The sequence below is a fragment of the Carlito syrichta genome, unplaced genomic scaffold (genome assembly GCF_000164805.1).
Source record: "Carlito syrichta isolate Samal-C Ts95f unplaced genomic scaffold, Tarsius_syrichta-2.0.1 Scaffold309100, whole genome shotgun sequence".
NCBI lineage: Eukaryota > Metazoa > Chordata > Mammalia > Primates > Tarsiidae > Carlito > Carlito syrichta.
The window spans coordinates 454,227-461,496 of NW_007253196.1; positions in this window are offsets into that span (position 1 = coordinate 454,227).

Below are 7,270 nucleotides of genomic sequence, written 5' to 3' on the forward strand. Positions count from 1 at the left end.
AACCTCTGCACCAGTTCCCAGGGTTCCATTCTTTTTAATCCCTATCGTTACCCAAATCGCTTGTTTCCTGGACACTGTCTCTGGATGTCCTGAAGGCACCTCAATGCAGCATGTCTAAAATAGAAATCATCGACTTCCCACAAGTCTTTCCCCATCTGAGTAAATGGCACACTCCCCCTCAGGGCCTTTGCACTTGCAATTTCCCCTGTTTGAACAGCTCTTCCTCCAAATATCCCCCAACTCCCTCAGGTGTCTGCTGAGATGTCACCTTCTCAGAGACATCTTCCTTGACCACTTTACCTGAAACGGCCCCATACTCCCCTCCATCACTCCTGTCTCCTTGCCTGACACTCCTTTGCTTCTTTGCAATTATCAACACACACATTCCATGCATTTGTGTGTTTGTATCTGCCCGCCCTTCCCCACTAGCAGGTATATTCCACGTAAGTATAACCGGTAATGTGGTCAGGTTCCAGAAGTTCCTTGGAGTCCCACATTGTGTCCGTTTGACTCAGTGTGAGACACTTTTAGTAAATGCTCAATAAATCATTCTTGAGTGAATGAATGAGCCTCTAGCCAGGCCCTATCTACAACCTTGACTCCTCAAATCTACCTTCCATTTGCCCCATTGTTTCTTAAACAAACTCGACTACAGTTCCATCCTGTCCAAAACCTTTCATAGATCTCTTTTGCTTTCAGAATAAAATCTACCTCTGATTTCACTTACAAGGCCCTCAGTGATGTATTTCCAGCCTAACCTCCGCTTCACACATCCTCCCCCAAACACAACCACCACCACCACCACCACACACACACAGCCTTGCGCAGAGCCTGGGTATACTATTTCTGCCTCTTCTATATAGTGTTCCCTCACTTCTTAAGTGGTCCTGCGTTCTCTGACTCATTTCTTTCTTTCCTTCATTCCATCAATAAGTGTTTTCGGAGTGGACCCTTGGTGCCAGGCCCATAGCTGAGCGATACTGGGAGGAGTCAGCCCACACCCCTTCTCAAAATGCTCTCAATCTGGCAGGGAAGAAGGCTCTGCAACCATCATCCCATCTGTAGTTCCTCCTTTATTGTCCTTCAGACATCCTGACATCATCTCCCTGTGTCCAGCCAGTTCCCTGGAGGGTCTCCATGAAGAGGCCCTCTCTGGCTCATGCCTGCCTCTGGCTGTGGCATGGCACCTGATGGAAATGGCTGGATTGGGGGTCTGCCCCTTCCTGCCAGTCCGTGACTCAGAGCTTCTGGGAGGTGGGATGTGGAGTGAACTACCTTCAGTTCCCCAAGGCCCAGCCTGGGGCCTGACACAGAACAGGAGACATTGAATGACTCAAGCCTGCCCCTGTTCTCCAAAACTTGTGAGTCTTGGCTCTCTTCACCCCACAGGGTCCACGATTTAGGGAGAGGTGGTGGTGTTCAAGTGAGTGTGAAGTGTGCACACAGACTTTCTAAGGCTCTGGTTAGTGTGTGTATGCACTCCTGGGTGTGCACCAGTGGGTAGGCCCACCCCCTGAGTGTGAGTTCAGGGGCCTGTCCCAGACTCCTGTGCAGTGTGTCAGCTGTGCTTGGGAATACAGTGTGCCTGAGTTAGGGCACGTGTGTGCATAAACCTGTTCAGGGATGTGCTGCCTCGGACCCAGGCGGTCCTTTCTGCACTCTAACTTGAGTCAGCAACACAGCGACTAGTCGGCGAAGATCTCATCGCGGTGCAGGCCCGTTGCCCAAGACGGATCAACTGCCCCTCAGCAGAGGGAGAGTGTGAAACCTCCGCGGCTCCGTCCCTCAGCTAATGGCCCATCCTCTCAGGCCATTGCCTCCCGAGTGCCCATTGAGTGTCCGCGGATCAGCGAGTGGGGCCGCGGGGGAAAGGGGCGGGGTGTACCCAGAGCTGGCGGCGGGCCGGGTCCCTGTCCCGCGCCCAGAGAGGGCGGGCGGCGCTGTCACACAGCGCAGGGCAGAGAAGGAGCGCCACTGTGGGGGGCGCGGCCTCTTTGCCGGCCTGCACCCGCGCTTCCGCCGCGCACTCACACACTCATCCCTGCAGCCACACACGCACCAACACCCCAAACACGTGCAAGACGCACCGTGACACACACTCGAGCACACACACGCATGGACACACTCGCAGACCCACACCGCGGCTGGAACGCGGACACACAGGCACAGACTCATCCCTGCAGATACGCGCTCAGACTCAGACACACGCACGTGCACAGACACACGGACACGCCCTTGCGCACCCGCCGACGTCCCCTCGGTGACATCGACACCGAGCGCGCACTCGCAGACACACGCAGGGCCTCGCCTACACTCGCGGACACACAAAGACAGACGCGTTCATATAGGCTCGGTCCTAAAAATACACACTCGCAGATGCACACGCTTGCGCACAAGCACGTACAGACACACCGACGGGCTCCCCGGGGCGCTCGCAGGGCGACGTGACCCCCGAATCCTCGAGCTCACGAACTCGCAGCCCACGCAAGGGCTTGCGTCCGGCCCACAGAGGCACAGTCACAGGACACTTTCAGCCAGACATGACACACACGCAGGCGCGCGCTCGCGACACACCAGCGCCGCACACACACGATCGCGCAACGCAGACGCACTTGGGGCCCAGCTGCCTTTGAAATTCAAATCTGCGCTCCCTTCTGCGGCTCCGCGGGCCCGGCGGCCCGACACCCCTGCCGCCGCCGCCCCTGCGGCTCGGGACTCAGGACGCGCGCCCGCCCGCCCGCCCCGAGCGGAAATTAAAATTCGTTTCAAGGGAGACTCGCACTGGGCACGTCGCACTGGGCGCGGGCCGCCCGCGGGCAGCCTCGGAGGTAGGGCTCTTTGTGGGGGGGAGGGGCGCAGATCCCATAGGAGAAGGAGCCCGGCTCCTCCCGACAAGTAACCTTGACACGGTGGCCGAACCTCAGGGTTCCCTCAGGAGGGGGACCTCGTGGGGGAAGGCAGCTGGGCAAGCTGGATGGGAATGGAGGGCACGGGGATTCAGTCTGGGAAGGGAGGGGCCTTCCAGGGAAGGATTGCTTCCAAAAGGCTCCAAAGACAAGAGCCACAAAGCCAGGCATGCAGATTTGCAGAGACACACTACTCAGTGATCCTGATCTCTCACCTGGGCATTTACATAGAGCACCCTGCCCCACAACTCCAGACACATACCATACAGTATCATACACGGATCCCGCTGGGTGCTGAGGACCTGCCAACACCTTCAAGAACACACGGAGACACACACCAGAGGATGACATGGACATATACCAAACAGACATGTAGACACAGTCACTCCCAGGCCTGAAAATGCCGCACACCCTGACTCACCAAAGGCACATACACACACATGAACACATACACACACAGGCTTAAGCACATGCTGAACACACACAAGACAACACCACACTGTCTGCACACGAACTCCAGTGACACACAAACACTGCCCTGTCACCACACCTCATATTCACTCAGACACTGCATGACGCAAAAACCCCAGCATCACACATGTGCATACATTCTATGCCATACATACACCCAAACAGAAAAAGAAACATATGAAAGCGCCACACACACTGTAAACAAAGACACACACACACACACACACACACACACACACACACACACACACAGCAGAGATCCCAGAGCCAGGTCCAGGCTCCTGACGTACAAGGCCTAGGCAGACACACACAAAACCTGCACACAGGCACACCATATACACACACAGACTCTCCCCCTACACATTGACGCACACAACCACCCACACGTGTACCCGAGCTCAGCCCCACTCACTCCCACTCTGACACACAGAACACTCGCTCGACGAGGCGCTCCAGGGCCCTCCCCTCCAACCGCAAGGCTCTGGAGGCTTCTCCCCCACCCCGCCATCCACAGGCCTCACCCCCAAGCCTGGCTCTGAGGTCAGAATTGTGCCAGGGCTGGCGGTGAGCTAGAAGCTCCCACGCCGCTCACCCTGCAGTGATTGCTTCACAGCCAGCATGAGGCAGTATATGTTCCAGCAAGAGGGACAAATGTTTTCCTGGGGTAGGTCAGCATGCAGTCCTATCAGTAAGGAATGTGGCTATGCCTGCAAGGGAGATGTGTAGGTGTCACTAGTCCTGTGCCTTGTCCTTCCGAACTCCTTCAGCATCTCTAGTTGCCTCCTCCAATATGCAGTTGTCCAGCCTCAGCCTCTTCTTGCAGGGCCAAGCCCTGGGAGTGGCGTCCCCCACTCCAATCCTTTCCCCTAGGGAGCTAGTCATCTTTGGAAGATCAACTCTAATCCCTAAATAAATTGTTTTCAGCAGCTGGCACTTGGTCTGTCCCCTAGGGGTGGTAAGGAGGACCAGGATGAGGCAGGACTAAGGCAGGGCCTCCAACAAACCCCAAATGAGGCAAGGTATGGCTCCTGTCTCTGCCTCTTTCAAAACCACTTCCCTCATCTGTGAAATGTGGGTAACCAGACCAATTGCAGGGCTTGTTCTGAGGGCTCATTCAAACAATAAGTGAAAAGCAGCTGGCACAGGGTCAGGCCCACAGAGGGGCTCGGCAGGATGGGCTGGTGCCTCCAAACCTCTAGTCACCCACTCCTGCCTGTTCAGCCCATGTGTCCTGCTTGGCACAAACCCAGTTAGGCAGGATCCAGGTGGCATAGAGCCCAGGAGAGAGGACCCAGGGCATCCTAAGCAGTAGAAACACAGAGGGTCCCTGCTGCTAGGGTACCCCTGGCCTGCTGAGAGTGTCCCAGCACCTCCCTGAGGGGTTCTCCTTCCCCCTTCACCCCAGCAGGAAGCTGAGAGCAGCTCTTCTCAGCTCCTCCAGCCCCTGTGTGACCCCCAACCTCAGAGTGTGGATACAGGGGATGGTGCTGTCATCTCTGGCCATCTGGAGTAGCCACCAGGACTCCTTGACCTTAAGGCCTGCAGCAGAGGCCTGTGGGATTAGGCCTTAGGAAGAACTTACCAAGGGGAGTGCCTGGGCTGCCTCCTGTGAGGGATTGTGTCTGACCTCAGTCCAGAGCAGGAGGTGATAGGACTGATAAATAAGCCAGACGGATCCCCACTGGACCAGAAAAATGGAGGGGGTTGTGTCCTGGGGTTGATTGTATGTGGTTATTTATACACTTATGAATCTCAGTCAAGTGTATATGTCTGTGGGCCTGGGACTGTGTCAGTGTGTAGATATGGGTTTGCTTGTACATGTAGACAAGAGTGCGTGCGTGTGCGTGTGCGCGCGCGCGCTTGTGTGTGTGTTTGTGTGTGTGTGTGTGTGTGTGTGTGTGTGTGTGTGTGTGTGTGTGTACAGACAAGGAAGGCAGAAGAGGGGCTGCAGGGAAGTGGAGCCAGGTTCAGTTTCTCTGCAGGGATCCTACACACACAGTCCCGTCAAGGCAAAACCTTGGCTCTTGGCTCCTGGCTCCCACCTCCTTCTCTGCAATGATCTCAGCAGATAAGAGCTCCCGCTGGTATGCCTGGCTCCCTCTTGGGGGTGTGGGAGGTTGCTGGGAAGGCATCAAGGTCAGGGCTCTCCTCTAAGTGATCTCAGTGTCCCTGGAACCTAGAACAGCCCTCACTCTGAACGGGGCCCACGTTCGTGCAGACCCTCGCGGGCATGGCGCTGTGTGAGTCCCTTGCCTTTATCCTCTGGTGTGTGTGACTCACATCTGTTCTACTAAGTTGGGAGCACGACTTCCATTTTACAGAAGAGAAAATTGAGGCTTGGATACCAGAAGCAACCTGTCCAAGGTCACACAACTGGTACGGGACAGAAGAAGGAATCTGGATCTGTGTGGCTTCAGAGCCTAAACTCTTTCTGGTTAATCACATGGAAAATTGTGATACACTGTTTTACTGCACAAGCATCAATCAAGTGTCACAGATGGAAAGCTCAGTGAGGGAAGGGTGTCTGCTTGCCATTTCACCATTCATTCACTCAACAAATATTTATCGAGTACCTACCTTGTGTCTGGTGCTAGGTGTCAGGGGCTCCAGCTGTGAATGAATGGACAAGGTCCCTGCCTTCACAGAACTCACAGTCTGGGGCAGGGGAGGGGGAACAGATGACGTGTGTGTAAATAAACGATATATTTTCAGAGTTATGAGTACTACCAAGGAAATACTACCGGGTATGGGGTAAAATGACTGGGGGGAGAGTAGGGCAACTTTAAAGGTGTAGTCAGGGAGGCCTACAGGAGGAGGTGATGTTGGAGCTGTCACTTTCCTGATGAGAAGGAGTCAGCCATGGGAATTGCTGGGGGAAAGGTTTAGAATTTTCTAAGAACAGCAAGGAGACCTGTGGGACTGTGGCATAGTATGGGATGGGGGTGGGGTGGGGAAGTAGAGAGGTTAGTAAGGGCCAGACCATGCAGGACCTAGGAGTCACATTGCTAAGTACAGTGGGAAGCCACTGGAAGGCTTAAGAAGAGGTGCTCTGCTTTACATTTTATTTTATTTTATTTTTGAGTTGGAGTCTCACTCTGTCGTCCAGGCTGGAGGGCAGTGGCACGCTCCCGGCCACCGCAGCCTCAACCTGTTGGGCTCCGGCGATCCTTCCGCCTCAACCTTCCAAGTAGCTGGAACTACAGGTGCGTGCTACCACTCCCGGCTAATTTTTGATTTACTGTAGAGATGAGGTCTTGCCAAGTTGCCCAGGTGGGTCTCAAACCCATGGGCTCAGGCAATCCACTCACCTCAGTCTCCCAAGGCGTGGGACTACAGGCTGAGCCACCGAGCCCGTTTGCTTTACATTTTAAAGAGATGGCTCAGTGGGCTCCAGGAAAATGGTTTGGGTGAGGGAGGCAGGAGGGGAGCCCAGAAATGAAATAAGGGAGAGTCTAGGCATTGTATGATGGTGGCTTCGACTCCTGTGTTGGCAGGGGGGATGTAAAGAGTGGATAGATTTGAGATATTTTTGGAGGTAGAAGCAACAGGACTTGCTGATGGCCTGGATCCCGTTGCCTAGAACATAGTAAACACTCAATAAATATTTGTTGGATGAATGGATAAAGATACATTTTTGGTTCCAGGCTCTATAAACACACACCCTCTAGTATGAGACATGTATATAAAGATCACTCAGGACCCTAAAGGGCTTCTCCATCCCTCTGCCCTAGGGGCCAGGGGCCAGGGGCCAGAGAATGCAGGCACTGCCCAAATGAGCCGTGCACAAACCAGGCCCTGACCTGCTGGGAAGATCTGGCTAGGGAGCAATGTATCCTCCCTTTTTTTTTTTTTTTGAGTTGGAGTCTCACTCAGTTGCCCAGACTGGAGTGCAG